The following is an 18,184-nucleotide window of genomic DNA, read 5'->3' on the forward strand; positions in this document are numbered from 1 at the left end:
TAAATAGTCACATGTGGCTACTATATATCGAACAGTTCAGTCTAGATAACCAAGTGATAATGCATGCTTTATTTTAAATTTATTGTTCCTTTCAGTTAGAACTCACGATGTTCTCTTGGTGTTTAATCTTTCTTTGTTTTATTTCATTTTACTGAGTGTTTATTATGTACTAGGTACAGTGCGATATTCATCAACATGGATGCTTATCTATTTCTATTGTTTTTATTTATTTCTGAACTTCAATTGGCCACTGAGCCTCACAGGAAACTATCTTTGACCCCAGCGTGACCTGAAGATGCAGTTTCTTGAAACTTCCACCTGGAACACCAGGATTCTCTCAGCCACATGCCTTCAGTAGCGAGGCTGCCTTGCTGTGATCTGCCTCTGTCACCATCCAATGGGGACAAGTCCTAGGTGCAGAGCCAAGAGAACAATACATGTGACTTGATGTAAAATACGTTAATCAAAGGCCTTCTGTCTCCCTTTTTTGTCTTTTCCCAAAATTCTCTCTGAGATTTTCCATCAAAGGAGTAAAAATTTCTTCAAATGGAAAAAGAACCTCATATTGTAATGTCTATGGGATTTTCATAGACTCTGAAAACCAAACTCCAGATTCCTAAATACCTAGACACTGTTGAAAGCACTTTACTTGAGAGCATTCAGGTATTATAATAACAATTACGTAAATTTTTCAGAACACTTCTGCCTGATTGGATTAAGATCAAATTTATTAAAATATGTCTGAACCAATTAAGTAAATTGTGATATAAAGTAAAGTACAAAACACCCACCAATGATAATAATTTCTATCAACATTTCACATCTGCAGTTAACTTGAAGCAGATGCTCTAAGACATGGCCCATTGTTTTACATTTGCATGTGACAACATGTTGTGATGTTTTCTTTTTAATTGTAACATCATGTCATGCAGCTTTTTAAAAGTACATGTGTGGTGAGTGTCAAAGCCTGAGCTAAAATTTCATTTCCAGAACTCTTTGTAGCATTTACCAATGATCCTGTCTTTTTTCCGTATACGCCACAGAATTCAACAGAGTTGGATTGCCGAGAATAAAATTATGGATTTCTCCATAATGGACACACACACTTTTTGTTTGTGCTGTTTCCTGTAGAATGGGTGATGAGTCAAAATTGTTCGTTTATGTTTTTTCACGGAAGGATCTTCTGTGTCATAGGCCCGCAGCAATCTGGACATTCAGTGGTCCTCCTATCATTAATAAGTGAACGCATGAGCTATTCTGATAAGGACTGGGGAGCTTTCGCCATTCAAGAGCAAATAGGAGAACTGGGAGATTCCTCAACTTAGCTTTTCTTTTTTTGGTTCTAAAGTGACTGTGAACAGAGGTAGGAGAGAAGAAAAGCTTTTAAAAACATCTTCCATTAAGAAAAATATGTATCTTCATTAAGACCTATCTGAGTAAAATTACTAAAACATAGTGGCTTTCTTGAGATAGAATGGAATGAAAGGCATATTAGGGAGTATGAGGGTATGAAGATTTTATTAACATGCTTCTAGAAGTTTATTAAATATCTGCACAGGAACTGTAATTCGAGATCAGTGGTGAAAAGAGAATAAAGGAATCATGTGGACATCAGCTTTGAGGCCTGTGGTGCCACTTGTTTCTGGGCTTTCTATAGACATTTGCTGGTGACCTGCCCAGGCAGGCTGGAGTACCCTTTCTCATAGCAGCCTGTGCTCCCGTCCTCCTTCCTTCCTTCCTTCCTTCCTTCATCCCTTATGAAACGCTCGTTGTGCAGTTACTTATTAGGGGCTGTGTGAGCATCTGTAGTCTCCCCTCACCCACTTTTCCATTTGGGCCACTAGGCTGGCCAGTGAGTGCACCAGTACCAGGGTTCTAGGAGCCGTGCATGGATCCCCAGTGGGCAGAGCTGGCCATAGCATTTGAAAAGGAAGAGAGAGAACTGGAGACAATGCCTAGGAACAAAAGCAGAGTCCAGACCCAGGCATCAAGTGCAAATCCAAAGGCTCTGGATGAGTCAGTTCCCAGCAGAGCGACTGCAAGTAGGCACAGAAGGAAGGACAGCAGAAAACACTGGTCCAGAGAGGGCCCGCAGAGCCAGAAGTGATGACACATCCAAGGTTGTGCTTGACTTCTGCACTGTCTCTGCAACCTGTAAGTGCATCTGAGCCAGTTCAGGAAGGAGGAAAACCGAAGCATATCAGAAACAGCCTCTTAACATCAAGGAGATTTTGGTCTAGATTGCTTATTGCTCAGGAGAAGGCTCCACTTTTTAAAAAGATATGATGAGCTAGGATTTAGTTGGGATAGAAGAGGCTATTAAAGCATGGGGCACCCTTCCTTTCCAGAGTGTAACCATTACTACCCCCTTTGTTTGTCTGTTTTTCTTCTTTTTCTCACAGAGGCAGCTCCTGCATTCGTATTGATGAATGTGTGCTCGCTCCACTTGGAGTGTTTTCAAAGCGTAAATCACAGCATTGATGGTGCTGTGGTTTGGCTCTTCCAGCCCTCTTAACAACGGTCTGATGGACTTGGCGAGAGTCTGGCCACGTGTTCTGGCCTCCGACACTCCCGTGGCTGAAACACGTGCACGCCCACGGATGGGGGCCCCGTGGTAGAGATATGCCTCTACTTGTCAAATAGACGGATTCCAAATTCTGAAATATGCCTCAGGAACATAGAAACATAGAAAAGGAGTCTTCATCGCTGTAGGGGTCTCATTCACAACATGGAGGAGAGATAGAGGGGAGTTTTTGGTATAAATTATGCCTCATAAAAATTCTCCACATTATTTTTGTCCTGTATGAGGGTAGTAAGAAATTAGTTGATGGTTAACAATCAAGCTGGAGAAGAATATCCTCAATTTTTCACATGAAAAATGAAAAACTACAAGTCCTTCCAAATATATGTATGTTTCTTTTCTGAAGATAGACGTGTGTGTGTGTATGTGTGTGTCATACAACATTTATTTTTTCTTTCTTCATTAATCAACAGTAAAAATATAGAAAATGATGCCAAAGAGAATTTCTGATTTTTCTTTCCTTGTTTTCTATTACAATGTATTACAAATATTAGTGTCTTTAAACACAAGACCATGCATGGTGGCTTAAGTTGGGTTCTTCTTGGACCACTCTTTTTAGATTCAGGTTTTTATATTGTTCTTCTAAGTGCATTCGTGTTTCCTGAGATCCACAAAGCTTGATCTCATTCGTGGAACCACCTGGCCTACAACCAACTGTGGCTCTCACTGTGGTCCCCAGACTGGCAGCCTCTGCATCACTGGGAGCTCCTTTAAAAGTCGGGTTCTTGGGCTTTACCCAAGACCCACTCAATCAGAAACTCCGGTGGGGGGAAGGGGGGCTAGCCATCTATGTTTTAACAGGGTGAGGCTGATGCTGGAGCAGGCTTTACTGCTTCTAATAGTTGCGGAAACTTGAACTAGATGATTAAGTTCCTTAAATTTCAGTTTCTTTACTTGTCAAGTGAAGCTAGTATTATTTATTCATCGGACTATTAGGAACACCAAGTTTAATACATTGTCTAACACACTGTATGTATCACTTAATAAGTGTTTTCTTCCTCTTCCTTATCTAGAGCATTTTCCTACCCTCTTCCCCCTCACCTGCCTGTACACCAACAATATATCAATTCTGTTCTTATAAGGAATTAGTCAACATAAAAATTTCAATGTAGATCTTGCATCAGTTTGGTGCAATGCAATACTTGGGGGCTGTTTCTAGTAGTACATCTTTAAAACAAAATGCTGAGCAACTGCTGTGTTGTTTTCTAGGTTAAAAAGAATCCCCCCAAAGAAGTAGAGGTGTCAACTTTTACGTCTTGATCTTACTGCAAAGAATATAGAAAGATTAAAAGGCAGGGTCTGTTTATGTCTCTAGGCACTTTTGTGCTTCCCTCATCTCCTAGAAGAACCAGGAGTGACTCCTTCACTGGACACCATCGTTCACTTGGAGTTTAAAGCATGTTGCTTATCTGACACCCTTTTTCAAATGGCCTTTTTGATGGGGAGAGGGAGAGGGTATCTTGATGAATTCTAGACTGCTTTCTGCACAATCTGTTTCTGAAAGCTGAGGAAGATGGATCCTGTTTTGTCATCTAGCTTCTAGCTACTCAGTACGTGTTCCATAGGGACCAACAGCAGTGGTCACACCTGGGAGCTGGTGAGAAATGAGGCATCTCAGACCCTCCCTAGGCCTACAAAACCAGAATCTGCATTTTCATAAGATCTTCAAATAATTTTCACTCGTATCACTGACCAGGCATGGGCTTTTGACGCTGGATGAGTTCATTGTATCTCTTTAGGCAAACAGATATGAAAAATTAAAGGGAACTTTTCTGACTGTTTGAATACACCTTATTTTCAATGAAAATTTTCAAGTGCTTTCTGTGGCTCACAATGGACCCAAAATTAGAACTAAATTCTGCCTACACGTGTTTCTTTAAACTATCACCTAAGGGATATAAAGAGGCAAGCGTTTAGAACTCACTAAATCTAGAAGACATAACTGTAAATAAGACCGTGATGCAGGAAGTTAGTCTGTTGGTGGTGTCCCTGCATCACCTTCTTGGAGACCGTATTGCCCATCCTGTAACCACACACTCTTCTTATGCTTTCTCCAATTCCCTAAGCATTGACTGGAGCATTTCCATTAGTGGAGTTGCCTTTCTCAGAGATTTTTATTACAGGGTTTTAAAAATGAGGCCTTCAAATTCTTAAGACCAAAAGGAATGAAAGTATAACTGTGATTATAAGATTCTAGAAATCATCACGGGTTGAACTTTGGGAGTAAGAGCTCCTGTCTTGAACTCTTTAAAACATGCCAGGAAGGTGACTGCTGATTTGTTAAAGTCTGTCTGTATCCCAAGAACTGTATTCGGTGTGAGGGATACTAGGGAACGGTGTCCTCTTCGCAGCACTTGGAGTCTATTTTTTTCTTGGGTATACCATCTTGTACGATTTTGAACCAGCAGAATACTAGGGTGTACCCAAATTTATAATGTAGCTGGTGCCCCCTGCTGGAACAGGGTTACTTAAATTTCCATCTTTTGGGCCATCTGTGCCAGCAACCCTGTTAAGACACAGCCTTGCCAACGTAGCCTACGGGTATAAGAGTAAGTCATTTAATTAACCTCTGCTTCAGTTCCCTGACATACAAGAGTAGAATAACAATAGCAGCCAATCCCGAGCTTCTTGTTGAAAGGTAGAATTAATTAGGGATGACAGTAAAATACTTCATGAAAACTGGATACTAAATAGTGATAAATGTCTGAACATGCCTCCAGTGTTCCTCTGGCAGGAAATGACAATGTGCTATGTATTATTACTAGACTCGATGTTGCTAATTTTATCTGGTTATTAATTTTCACTGGTCTTAAAGTTGAAATGCACACACACCTTCCTCCACCCCAATCAATATTACATGAGTGGAAGATTTTTGCTCATGTAATACTCTCTAGTGAGCAAGATGTGATGAAGAATGTGCTTCAAACAGAGAGGACAAGTGTCAGTAAGTGTCTTTGTGTATTACAGGTGTCATACTTTGAAAATCACTGATTTGTACTCCTTTATTGATAGGGGGACTTCTCCTGACACAAGAAGGAGTCCCAGAGAATAAGGGTCCCAGAGAATGAATTCCGTATGAAGAAGGGAGGGAGTATGAGATTGAGGAGACACAAGGAGAAGTAAGAGTCCCCCACTTTCCTGGCTGAGAAGCTGATGGAAGAAATCAAAAAGAAAGTGTTAAGGTAGAAAAGTCAGTGTGCATCCTGATCTCTCCTTTCATGGATAGAACCCCAGTGTGGGGTTGGGAGTGGGGGAGTTTGTAGATAGAGTAGGGCAAAAACCCAAGGACATTCCAGGAGAAGTGCTGTAGCTGGAAAGCTGTTTCTCCCAGGAGAAGCTGGGCTCAGGTGGCATCCAGCATGATGTGCGGTTTGCCGAAGGAGGAGGCAAAACAGACAGGACTGAGGCAGGCTCCTGGTCCCACAGCCTGTGGGTGGCGTGCAGGAGGTTTTTAAAGTCCTTGCAGAAAATGATGAAGGAGTCAAAAATCGTAGGCTTGAGACCAAGGCTGCAGTTTGTAAAATCTTCAGGGATGAGTCAGGTGGCTGAAACCAAGGATTTTGGAAAGAGGTGCCATCATGATGCCTGGATGGCCATGGAGTTAGGCACACCACAGTGCTGTGGGCTCAGGGAGAGGGGCAGCTCACCTAGAGCACAGGGGAGATTGCAGAATGCTATGCATTTGTAGGGCCCTGTTCTCTGGCACTCATGCCACAGCCAGACTGCAACAGGCTCACCTTAAAGGCCTAGAAGTTACCTTGGAGAAGAGCAAAAGTTATGGAACACTGAGAATTTCCCTAAGGAAATATTCGAATTATTGGATCAGACTAAGTTTGACAAACTGAGACATTGGATCAGCCCCAAGAAACAAGGAAACTCCACTTGTCTTCACACATCTCACCCTAATGTATACACTTGTGAACCTTCTACATGGCTCAAAAATTGTACCAAAATATGCCCAGATTTCCAGAATAATTGGTGGCCCAGTTATTCTAAGTCCTATGAGGTATCAAAGCATTTGTGTGATGCTGAAGCCTACATCTTAGAGCTTGTTACAAAGGATCTGGTGTTTGTAGGAATATAAGGTTAATGGAGTTTTTAGAGCCTCGATGAGATGAGGAGGCCATTGCGACATCATATTATCAAAATTATGATGGGATATCATGTTAGCAGAAAAGAGATACGGGAAAAAGAAATAGGGGGTGGAAAATCTTTAGTTGTTTATCAGAAAAGAAAAAAGCCAACTGTGTTCACTGTGATGACACAGAGATGTTAGGAAAAAAAAAGAAGAAGCAGACAGATTCACTAATGTTCGGAAACATGTGGAAACTGCACACATCTCTGACCATTCTGTTGATGCCAACTTTACAAAATGGAGGCCCACTTCAAAAACACATGGACTGAAGGGTTAGGCGAAGAAGATGTTTTGTTTTTTTTTCTGAAATCTGCAGTCACTGAGATTGATATTAATGACATCACTGTTATGAATGCTATGATTTCATCTAATATCTATCCAGTTAACTGCGAGCTTGAGGTCTGAACAAGTCCTCTCTTCCTGCTTCTCCCTGCTAAACACAACTTTCAACTCTGGAAATAACCCAAGAGACAACCGAAGGAGGATACCAGAAAAAGGAAGAGGAAGGTGGACTGATGAGGGATCCTGTGGGTTAGGGACAACACAGAACCAGTGTCCTGTGTCTTAACCAGGCATCTAATCTAACAAGAAAGGGAACCCCAGGCCTGAAAGAAGGTAGCCCAGATAGGCCCATTGCTCCGTGGATCCAATGGAAATCCTACTGAAAACACCAGGTGGGCTGGAGCACCGGCTGTCAAGGATTGAACAAGAGTTATGCCAAGGGCTGACACCTAGGGCCAGGGCCAGGGCAGTGATCCTGTTTCTGCAGGTGTGAAGGGACTCTCTTCTTCCATCTGGGGACACTTGGGTGCAGTGAGGAGGCCAAGCGCCCTGCCAGGGAGTCCTCTTCACACTGACCACAAAACCAGTATTGATTAAAAATGGGTGAGTCCAATATGATTTATAAATAATAATTTGAAAACAAATACAATGTTAACATATAGGATTCCATAACATTAAAAAAATACACCATGATCAATGTGTTTATTTCAGGAATGCAAGCCTATCTAATATTTATAAATCTATTTTCATTTACATTAATGAATTTAAGCATAAAAATTTATGTGCTAATCTTCCCAGATATTACAAAGGGATAAGTAATAGCCAATCATAATAAAAAGAAAATATGTTATAAAACAAGTGTAGATGAATTCATCGACCTGATAAAATATATTTACAATAATGCTAAAGATAGTATTATGACTAGCAAGAAAAAATATTAGCAACATTCCATTAAAATAAGAGGACCAGGGTGTTTGCTGTCTCTGGTATTTAGCACTTTTCTGGAGCTATACGCCAATGCAAGTTGACAAGAGAATAAAGTCAAAAAACTGAAAATTGAAAAAAGGAAGGGTACAATTTTATTTATTGGCAAATTGTATAGTAGCATATCTTCAAATAGTCTAGACAATTAACTGAAAAACTCTTCCATAAATTAGGGGCACGCAAAATGATCTGCAGAGTATATACAGAATACAGCAAGAGAAGACCCCGTTTATAATCCCATCCAAATGACAAAGTACCTTGGAATAAATTTAATGAGAAATGTGCTAAAAACAGTAAGGTTATATTTCTGGACTTTCTTATTCTGTTCCGTTGATCTCTTTAACAACTCTTGTACCACTTTTAATCATGATAGCTTTATAATATGTTTTAATATTTAGTAAATCTACTTCTGCCTAAATGTCTCTGAGTAGGAAGCTTGTTTTATGAATGTCGTGTACAAGTATGCATCCATTACAAATATTGAATTTTCAGATACTGATCTAAAATTATTCTGTGTTGTTCATTGAAAAAAGCAAGATGCAGAACATTTGAGCAGTTGTGCAAAAGCAGGTGTAAAATGTATATACATTTTTAGAATGAAGAGACTATCTTTGGGATGGTTTGTAAAAAAAAATCATAACACTTCCTCTGGAGAGGAGAACTGGCAACTGGGAGATAAGGACAGGACAGAGAGTGTCATTGTAAAAAGTTTTGTTCTCCTTGATTTATGAAACACATAAATATATTATTGTTTTACTCAAAAATCAGTAAATACAAATTTTAAAATATGATCACAGTCTCTACATTTGAATCCTCAGAGATACCATGTAAGTTCTGTTAGAAACTTTTAATTCTACTCTGCGTATGTTGGGCATTACTTTGCTCTTTAATGTTTTTTTCAGGGAAAATGACATAAAAATTTTAAAAACCCAGGCAATAACTTTCTGCATTACCAGGTTTTATTACGCTAAATTAAATTTACTAAATGCTGTTAGTTAAATTTTAGTAAATGCTTTTAGAGTATAATATGTTCTTTTAATTGATACGATGGTACTATTCTCATGATACATTATGTGGAGTCTATAAAGGAAAGTTAATATCACAATGTCTAGAAAAGTTAAAAGTTTCTGCCTCATGGGGAAATGTGGCTATTTTCGAAGCGCCTGCTCAGCTCTCCAAAGCTGTGTTGTCTTCTCTGACCTGTTTCTTAATTTGGACGTAACTTCTAAATCTTGAAAAGGATATTTCAATTTATTTTTATTTTATTATTATTATTTTTTGAGACGGAGCCTCACTACATTGCCCAGGCTGGTCTGGGATCCTCCCGCTTCAGCCTCCTAAGTAGCCAGGATTACAGGCTTGCACCACCCTGCCCAGCAATTTTAATAGTTTGGACTTTCTGTTTCATCCTTTCTGTTTCCCTGTGTCCAATATTCATCTCTAGTCTCTCATCTTCCACGCACATCCAATTCTTCATGTTCCTTGACTGTCTCACACCTCCATGCAAGCACAGACCCAGGTTGGCAATGTCCTCTTTAAGAAACATAGTATAAACTTAGAAATATATAGTTAGTACCAAAGGAAATATTTGTTTAGAGGGACAGAAACAACATAACAAATTATACATTTTAAAAAGCTTACAAAAGGTATAAACATAAAATCCAGAAAAATAAGATTCTTTTATGTCCTCACACACCTTCGTAACATTTTTTCCTCCTATTTTTGTAGGGGTTCGGGGAGCTACTTGTATTTTGCCTTGACATATAACAAAAATTTTGTAAAACTAGTTTCTGTAAGGAAAATAGAAAAAAATAATTCAGCCTTTTTTCCGGCATTGTTGGTTAAAATAGTCTGGAAAAGTTACTGTTAGCTTCACAACGCATCTCTGGTAACATGCAGATTTTTAGGATTGTTGTCTAAAATAATCTGGAAAAGTTACTGTTAGCTTCACAACGCATCTCTGGTAACATGCAGATTTTTAGGATTGTTGTCTAAAATAATCTGGAAAAGTTACTGTTAGCTTCACAACGCATCTCTGGTAACATGCAGAGTTTTAGGATTGTTGTCTAAAATAATCTGGAAAAGTTACTGTTAGCTTCACAACGCATCTCTGGTAACATGCAGAGTTTTAGGATTGTTGTCTAAAATAATCTGGAAAAGTTACTGTTAGCTTCACAACGCATCTCTGGTAACATGCAGAGTTTTAGGATTGTTGTCCCATGTGGATAATCCTCTACTGAGTCTCTTTCATATATGAGTTGTAAGAGTTCAAGTCGTTTCAAGCATTCTTGGTCCATGACTAATCTTACATACTTTTTGAACTCACAATATCCATTCCCTCATGGAAGTGGTGTATTTTGAGTTTTCACTATATTTGTGAAAGTCAGGGAGAAACTTACATCTTTTCTCAATGTGTTCATGCAATTTACTCTCTTTAGTCATTGGTACAGTCCCACAAGGTATTTATTAGTTCTCTTTGCAATTTGTTTCTTCCTCTAAATGGGTTACAGCCTTTGTGTGATCTGAATTTTTATTATTGCCACTGCTACAATTTGCTTCTTGATGTCAGAAGAGTATCTGTTGATTTCATTGCCACTTTTGCTTGTATTTCATTAATTGAAATTTCTCTTCATCCTTTAACTATAAATTTTAAGATGACAAAAGGAGGTAACAGAATGATCTTTTAAAAAGATCACCCCCGTCCCCCCCGCTCCCAGATTCTTTAATGGCTTCCTGTTTTAATCAGTATTGAATTGGAGCCACATGGCCCTGTATTACCTGGCCTGCCTTGACTCTCCCACCATAATTTCCTTTTGTTCCTCAGGCTTCACCCTCTCTGAACTTCCTTTCTGTTCTGGAATACACTGAGCTTGCTCTACCTCAAGGCCCTTACACCTGCTCCTCCCTGTTCCTGGGACACTTTTTGTTCAGATCTTTGCATTAAGGACTCTGTCTCATCATTTTTTTTTCTTTTCTTAGAGACAGGATCTCACTCCACATAATGTATCAGCCTGCCCATGAGGCTGAAGTGCAGTGATGTGATCATAGTTCCCCACGACATTGAACTCCTGTACTTAAGCAGTCTTCCTGTCCCAGCCTCCCAAGTAACTGGGACTACAGGTGTATGCCACCGTGCCCAGATGATTTAAAAAAAAATTGTATAGAGATGGAGTTGAGCTATATGCCACACAGGCCGCTCTGGCACTCCTGGCTTCAAGTGATCTTTCCCCCTCAGCCTCTCAGAGTGTTGGGATTACAGGCGTGAGGTACTGAGACCAGCTTCTTCTCACCTTTATGTATCTGTTGCATGGACCTTCCCTGATCACTCTCCCTAATCAGTCTTCCAACTCTTCCAATCGTGATTTCACTAATTATTTTATCCTCTTAGCAGCACTGATGAAAGGATTTTTAAACTCCTCTTTGTATTTGATCATTTGATTATGCGTTTGTTTGACTGTATATTGTCTGTCTGTCCTGACTGGACAGCCAGTTTGTTTGATGACAGGGATTCCATGAGAAGTGTTGGCAGGGTATGTATGCTCTGAAAGGGTTCTTTGGCCCAAGAAAGCTTAGACAGTGTTTCACACAGCACCCTTTTGTAGACTTACATTTCATCTATTTTGAAACTTCTGAGACTTTTTTGCAATAAAGAAATCTATGTCATTTTGTTTACTCCAGAGTTTCACAAATGTTTTTAACCACAGAAGCTTCTTGTTTTATTACCCTATTACCAACTACCATTTTGGAAATAGTCACACAAATCCATAAAATAATTTCTAACACCAGAGGAGCGCTACACAATTCCATAAAACTACTTAGGTAAGGATTTACAGTAAACAGACATTGGAAAAGAATTCCTTCATAGCTCTTGGACATCTCCCCTGTACCAGACATGACGTCATGTCTCAGAGACACAGTGATTGGCACAGTCCCTATATCTCTGAGCCTCAGCATCTATGACGTGGTGCGAGAAACACCGTCCTCTATGGGAGAGCATGTTGGAGCAGCGCTGAGCCCGGTCTTGGGCTCTGGGAAGGCTTCCTGGTAAGGTGTCCTCTAAGCCAAGACCTGAAAGGGTCATAGACATTTGACAAATGAAGAGCCAAGGAAGACCAGCACAGACATGGAGAGCAGCCTGTGTCCCTAGCTGGCAGCGTGAAGCGGCGTGGGCGTCGGAGGGACTGGGGGAGCCCAGTGTGGTAGGGCAGACTGTGAGAAACAAGTGCTGAGATGCGAGGACAGAGCAGTAAGCAGTGGCCAGGTCACACAGAAGCGAGCTGAAACAGATCACTTCTTTATCAGTCCTACTAACTTGAATGTAGATTCATTGAAGTGGCTTTGTATTGTTGACTCCATTTCTCTGGCTTACCTTGTCACCTGGTGCTGAGTGAACATTCGGTCGAGTTTTATGCAATAGAGGAAGTGAAAGAAGGTGAAGACTGGAGGAGTCTTTCAGTAACATTGCCGGTGGGGGGAAAGCTGCTCTTGGGTGTACTGTGATCAACTGCTGCCTCCTTTACTACTCATTTGCAAGCAACCTTCTAGGAGTAGCAGGAAAACACACCACCGACATGATAGCAATCGCAGGCCTTTCTGATGGAGCAACTGGCCCGTGTAGCTGTCTCAGGAAAAGGGAGCAGCCGTTCCTGACACCATTGGGAATATCTTTCTAGCTTTTGAGTAATTCTAAGTGTCAGGATCATTTAACTTTTCAGAGTGTGCAATGTAAAACAAGTGGTAAATTGGGGTGGGGGGAGGAGACCAAAAGGGGAAAAATAGTCGATGTTGCAGACTTGTTTCCACTATTCAGTGGCCAATAAATGATGTCTAGACTCTGTCCCTTATTCCCATCTGGAGAGTTCTGCTGTTCTTACATAATAAACGAATCAAAAGAAAAACAGTCATGGGTGGGAGAAACAGCAGGGTCTTCGCATGTTGTTTCCCTTATGATTTCTTTGCCAACAGGAAGGCAACTATTCTAACTGAGCCAATGAACACTTTATGAAAACCGCTTTAATCCCAGACTTTCTTACCCTCCTGACTAGCCAAGTCATTTTTGGGTAGCTCAACACTTCTTATTTTGGCTCCAGTCCAGAGCTTTCTTATACCCTGAGAATTCATATGAAGACGATTATGTACACTTTCTGGGACTACTTCTTTTTGTCAGAGTTTGAAACCAAAGAAATATTTAAACACTTTATTGTCTTTTTATGGTGATTCTGTCTGTGTAACTGATCAAACTTTTATAAGGGAAAGAAAAATACAGGTTTTGTTGAGTAAAGGGAGATGATAAAGAAAGAACTTGTTTCTTGTGAAACTGGTTCTGTGAATAAAGGAAATAAGGATGACAGTTTTGAAGGAATCGTCTGAATTCCTCCCCAGCCTTGGAGAGTTTTGCACCTTTTTTTTTTTTTTTTTGCTAAAATTTAACTTTTCTTCTTCTTTTTTCAAGTTGATGCCTAAAACTGTACATATTGTTGGAGTGCAGGCGATACTTCGACACATGCGTATAATGTATACTGATTAACTCAGAGTAATTGAGATTTTGGTTAGACTTCTGTTCATATTGTATTGTTTTCTTTGTTGCTCAGTTCTTGCCTTAAACAAGCACAAGTGTCTTTGCTTCCTGAGTTCTTCAGAGGAGAAAGGGATTGTCAAATGGTGAAGGCAAGGGGCGGGGCAGGAACCTGGTTTTCCAGACTGGTCAGGAATGGAGGCTCCTGGAACTTTCCATAGTGTTTTATGATTCCCCCAGTCCCCTTCTTCTGCATCTTCGGACTGTTGTAAAAAAGGAAGCAGTTGGAGGTTTTGAGAATTGTTTTTGAGCAGGCGTGACAGGCGGTGGTGTGGAACCATGCACCTGTGTTTGACCTTGGACCCTTGAAAATGCAGCTAGAGTGCTGGATCTACAAACTCAGGCAGTTTTGAGGACTTAACTCTGTCAAATGACTACTTCTCCTTACTTGCCTACAACTCCAGTTATTGGCCTGTGTTGTCATCTTGCTGCTGTGTTTCTGGGCATGTGATATAATTCAATGTGTCATGACAAAGAAAACATAAACCGCGCACTCACTTTTCTCTAAGCCACACGGCTGTTGCGCTCACTCTTCCATTACATAAAACCTTGTTTCTCATTCATATATCTTAAGTTGGTTTGTTTCAGGCTGGTGTTTTCTCCAGCGAATCTAGAACAAGGAATAAGATGCTAGATTCACATGGTTTTCTGAACACTAGGTTTCTATGTGACACTATTGGTTACCTAACATCTGTAAGTTCAGATGCTTGAGGTCAGCATGTTAACACTCTTACAGGAATGTTACATGATCCATTCATGTCTAAAATTTTAGTGTTTTAATAACATCAACAACTACAATAATACTAAATGACACTGTGAGCTCAAGATCAGTGAGTATCTGTATTAGTCTGTTCTCATGTGGCTAATAAAGACATACCTGAGACTGGGTGATTTATAAAGGAAAGAGGTTTAATGGACTCACAGTTCCACATGGCCTCGCAATCATGGTGAAAAGCGAAGGAAGAGCAAAGGCAAGTCTTACGTAGTGGCAGGCAAGAGAGCTTGTGCAGGGGAACTCCCGTGTATAAAACCATCAGATCTCGTGAGACTTACTCACTACCATGAGAACAGTATGGGAGTAACTGCCTCCGTGACTCAGTTATCTCCACCTGGCCCTGCCCTTCGTACATGGGGATTATTTCAATTCAAGGTGAGATTTGGATGGGGACACAGCCAAATGATATCAGTATCTCATTCATTACTGAATTCCTAATATTTAGTATGAAGCCTTGTATTAGATGAGACTCAATGAAAAGTTGTTGTTGCTATTGTTTAGACTGTGACTTAGGTTCCAACAGAATTTGATCCTAAGACAGAGATTTAAATGCATTTTTGGAGGGTTCAGGGTCATGATAAGAGGAGTGAGGAAGTGATATAAAAGAAGAGAAGGAAGCCAATAGAACGTGCGGTATTCAGTCTACTTCCACAGTAGCCTAATGTGGGAGTGTAATCACACAGAGAAACTCTGGGGCATATTGCAGAACACATGTCTCAGAATTTTCCCACCCAAGAAACAATGGCGCTGCTCTATTTAAACTAAACACCGACCTCTGAAAAATGAATTAAAGGCTGCTCCCGCGGTGTTCATTCTATCATTTCCAGCCTGCCTTTCTGTGACCAGAGTGGCCTTTCTTGGCTCAGGAACTGAGTGCCCTCAGGCACAGAGATGCAGAGCCAGGCAGAAAGACGCCCAGCAGCCAGCCGCAATAGCAGTCAAAGTCTATGCCAGGAGTGTGAGCAGAACACTGACTGTGTCTCCTCAAGGTAATTTTGAAGTGAAAGTCGTTGCTAATTATTCTGATTCCTCTGCATATTGCTTTAGGTGTACAATGACATTTTTATCACAGTCATTTAAGTAAAACAAAATGGCCATTTAGTTGTCCCAGCACCACTAGTTGAAGAGATTGAAGAGACTGTTTTTTCCCCATTGATTGGTCTTGGCGCCCTCATCAAAAATCAGTTAGTCATCGAGGTGTGGGTTGATTTCTGGACTTTGAAATTTATTCCTTTGGTCTGTTGGTCTATCCTTAAGCCACTACTACTATACTCTTGCAACACTGTAGCTTTGTAGCAAGTTTTCAAATTGGAAAGCGTGAGTCTTCCAACTTTGTTTTTTCTCAAGATTGTTTTGGTTATTTGAGACTCCTTATAACTCCATGTGAATTTGAAAAACTGATTTATCATTTCTGGAAAAAAACAAAAAAACAAAAAACAAACCTGGGATTTTGATAGGGATTACATTAAATTTTTACTAGGGTTTGTTTTGGGTAGTATTGCTGTTCTAATGATGTTAACTCTTCTAATCCATAAACATGGGATTTTTTTTTTTTTTTACCATTTATTTAGAGCTTCTTTAATTTTTTTCAGTAATGTTTCATAGTTTTCAATGAGCAGATCTTTCACGTACTTGGTTAAATGTATTCCTAGGCATTCTATTTTTTGAATGAAAATACAAGTAGAATTGTCTTCATAATTTCCTTTCTGGGTTGTTAATTACCAGTTTATAAAGACACTAATGTTTTATGTGGTGATCTGATACCCTGAAGTTGCTAAATTGTTTATTAGCTTTAGTTTTTGTGTGGAATTTTTGAGATTTTCTATATATAGGATCATGCCATCCATGAATAAAGATAATTTTACATCTTTCCTTTCAATTTGAATACCTTTTTTCTTGCCAAATTGCTCTGGCTAGAACTTCCAGTAAAATGGAATAGCAATGCTGAAAGCAGGGATCTTTTTCTTATTCCTGATTTTAGAGGGGAAGCTGCCAGTCTTCAGCATTGAGTATGATATGAGCTGTGCATTTGTCACAAGTGCTTCTTACCATGGTGAGGAAGTTCCCTTCTATTACTGTGTGTCTTTATCATGAAGGAATTGCTTGATTTTGTGAAATACTTTTTTGTGTGTGTTTCTCTCAATGGGATAATCATGCAATTTCTCCCCTTCATCCTGTTAATATAATTTATTACATTGATTGATTTTCTTATGTTGAAACACCCCTGCATCCCAAACTTTTGTACATCAAAGAACATTATCAGGAAAGTGAAAAGGCAATTTTCAGAATGGGAGAAAACTTGAAAATCATTCGTATGAAAAGGATCATGTCCAGAGTAAATAAAGATATCTTACAACTCAACACCAACAGCAAAAACCAAAAAAAAAAAGAATTAAGAAATGGGAAAAGGACTGCAACAGATATTTCTCCACAGAAGATGTACAAATGGCTTAAAAATAAGCACATGAAAAGAGGCTCAACGTTATCTCTTATTAGAGAGACACATATTAAAAACCACAATGAGAACATTTTACACCCAGGAATATGGCTACAAGTTTAAAAAGAAGAAGTGAAGAAGAAAATAGAAAACAGCAAATGTTGATTAGCATGAGGAGAAACTGGACCCTTGCGCGTTGCTGGTGGAAAGGTAAAATGGGTAAGCCACTGTGGGGAAGAGTTTGGTGGTTCCTTCAAAAGGTAAAGAAATTGACCATATGACCCACTAATTCTACTCCCAGGTATAATCCCCGGAGAATTGCAAACAGACATTCAGACAAATAATTGTGCATGAATATTAATAGCAGCACTACTGACAATAGCCGAAAGATGGAAACAGCTCAAATATCCATTGACAGATGAATGAATAAGCAAACTGTTGGATATCCATACCATGGAATATTCTTCAGTTATTAAAAAATGAAATACTGCCTGGGCGTGGTGACTCACGCTTGTAATCCCAGCACTTTGGGGGATCGAGGTGGGCAGATCACGAGGTCAGGAGATGGAGACCATCCTGGATAATATGGTGAAACCCCGTCTCTACTACAAATACAAAAACAAAATTATCCGGGCCTGGTGGCGGGCGCCTATAGTCCCGCCTGCTTGGGAGGCTAAGGCGGGAGAAAGGCGTGACCCCGGGAGGCGGAGCTTACAGTGAGCCTAGATCATGCCACTGCACTCCAGCCTGGGTGACAGAGTGAAACTCTGTCTCAAAAAAAGTCAAAAAACAAAATACACACAAAAAGTACTGATGCACGCTATAGCATGAAGCTGAAAAGATTAAGTAAAAGAAGCCAGACGAAAAGATTACATATTGTACAATTTTTAATTAAATCTCAAAAAATAGGTAAATATATAAACACAGAAAACAAATTGGTCATTGCCAGGAGCTTGGAGCTTGGGTAATGGGAAGTAATTGCTTAATAGATACAGCGTTTTATTTTGGAGCAAGGAAAACATTTTGAAACTAGATAAAGATATGATTAAACAACATTATTAATGTACTAAAAGCCACAGAATTGTCACTCATGTCTCATATATTATGCATTTTTATATGGGTTACTGTCTTTGGAAACTATCGTCCTGAATGTAGCTGAAGTTCTGGGAAAATTTGAGTTAGCTATTATTTTTTACACATAATTTTTGCATCTATTTTGGTTCCTATTATTTTAAGAACAAAATAAACGTGTGTATTGGATGGTTTAACTAGGCAGGAATGCCATATGGAGTCCAGACTAAAGAAAAAGAAAAAATATATTCTAGATTAGTTCTTATGGCAAAGTACTTAGTCACATTTTAGAAGAATTTTTCCCCCTGTATGGTATTTGGAGACACTCTTTTTCTCCAATTAAT

At 39.6% G+C, this 18,184-nt stretch overlaps 1 long non-coding RNA gene across 1 annotated transcript in view; it reads left to right on the top strand.

Moving 5' to 3' along the window:
• Positions 1 to 3,019, top strand: part of LOC104682614 — a 65,493-nt gene extending 62,474 nt beyond the window's left edge. Inside the window, exon 2 of the long non-coding RNA XR_750715.2 lies at positions 1,044 to 3,019. This is a non-coding gene — a long non-coding RNA (uncharacterized LOC104682614). The remainder of the gene's footprint in view (positions 1 to 1,043) is intronic.
• Positions 3,020 to 18,184: the final 15,165 nt, after the last annotated feature.

This window comes from Rhinopithecus roxellana, chromosome 18 (genome assembly GCF_007565055.1).
Source record: "Rhinopithecus roxellana isolate Shanxi Qingling chromosome 18, ASM756505v1, whole genome shotgun sequence".
Classification (NCBI taxonomy): domain Eukaryota; kingdom Metazoa; phylum Chordata; class Mammalia; order Primates; family Cercopithecidae; genus Rhinopithecus; species Rhinopithecus roxellana.